Source organism: Tupaia chinensis, unplaced genomic scaffold, assembly GCF_000334495.1.
Source record: "Tupaia chinensis unplaced genomic scaffold, TupChi_1.0 Scaffold000633_1, whole genome shotgun sequence".
In the NCBI taxonomy this organism is placed as follows: domain Eukaryota; kingdom Metazoa; phylum Chordata; class Mammalia; order Scandentia; family Tupaiidae; genus Tupaia; species Tupaia belangeri.
This window is the reverse complement of record NW_006160153.1, coordinates 228,381-230,034: the sequence shown is the minus strand read 5'-3', so window position 1 is coordinate 230,034 and position 1,654 is coordinate 228,381.

Below are 1,654 nucleotides of genomic sequence, written 5' to 3'. Positions count from 1 at the left end.
TCTGACATTGCTCAGCTACCCAGAGGCTGGTTACTAGCCTTTTAGAGACTCAAAACAACCCTCTAAATGGCTCTATGAAAATGATTTATGTGCAATAGAGGAATATTACAATACCAGTGCTGCAGCCAAAGAGAAATGACTTGCTAACCTCGGTACTTTGGGTTTTGGTTTGTCAATTATGTAAAGAAGCTCCCAAGCTCCCAACAGTGTACTTGTCCCTCCAATATTAAACACCTGGCTATCTGCCACATCCTGTGGAGCTGAGATCTTGCTTTTGATTTAAAAAGCAGCATCATGGTTGAGTTTCCACTTAAGTGAGTTTCAACTGCTTTTGAATTGCTTCAAGTTGAATGAAAGTATGTTTTACCAGGTGTTTTTCAAGCCAGGTTGCTCAGAAATCTGCCAGAAAATTGAGAACTGATTTGTTCATACGTGTAAATGTGACTGAGCTCACCCAACTCTAAAAACAAATATTAAAAATAGACATAATAAATTTATAATAAACCAGATCTTCATTTTTTTAAAAATAAGAAGAGATGAAAGCTGTATCTAGACTTGAGAGAAGCAAAGAAGAATTCATTTAATTAAACTATATTAAATAATAGAAGACCAGGATGTAAGTACTTACTTAAGCTGGATAACCCTTACTTTTGGCTAGAATAAAAACAAGAAGGACTGTCCTCTGTGGGTTTATGCATGGGCAGCTTGTTAAAGTAAAAGGAATTGATAGGAGACTTGACTGCTACTTCTCTGAGACAGAGATTAGCTACAGCACTCTATTATTAGAGGTGCTTCCATGATGAATGTTTTTAGAAGTGAAGGCACTTGGTAGAGGAAGAACACAGTGGAATACTGGGCCTAGCGTGGTTCATCCAGCTATTATGAGAGAGGGTGCTTTTTTCCTGCCAGATGGCATGTGCATGTGTATGAGAGAGAGAGACAGAAAGAGAGAAAGAGAAATAGAGATACGAAGAGTGAGAGAGAAGGAAAAGGCAAATATACCTTCCAATAGAGCCTGATTATGTGGCAATATCCCCTCACCCCGTTCTTCAGCCCATCAATATCACAAAGCGTTGCACTATCATTGTACCACAGCTTGCTTGTATTATGCATGGACATCTTTGTCATATATTGCTTTATTTCTTTAGACATGGGTTCCTTTGTTCTGTTAACACATTCTAAATAGCTAATGTAAAGCGTTTGTCTGTTAAGTCCAACATCTGGACTTCCTCAGGGACTTATTCTGTTGGCTACATTTTTTTCTTTGTATTTAACATTTATTTCTATTTTCTTGCATGTTTTATTATTTATCAAAAAGTAAATATTTTTAGTAATATATTAACATAATTTGGCATCACATACCTTGCCACCACTACCACCACCCCACCCCAAACAACTTTTATTGATGTTGTTACTGCATTTCTTTTTTTGATTTTTCTCTTTTTATTTCTGTCCCGGACTAAGTATATAGATTCTATTTCATCTATAGTATGAAATTTTTTTTCTCTTTTATTTCTGTCCTGGACTAAGTATATAGATCCTGTTTAATCTATAGTATGAAAGCACTGAATCTTCTGCTAAATTTAATTTTAAAAGTTTTTTTTTTTTTTTTTTTTTTTTTTTTTTCCTGCCTTTCTAGGGGCTCTCCCTTTTT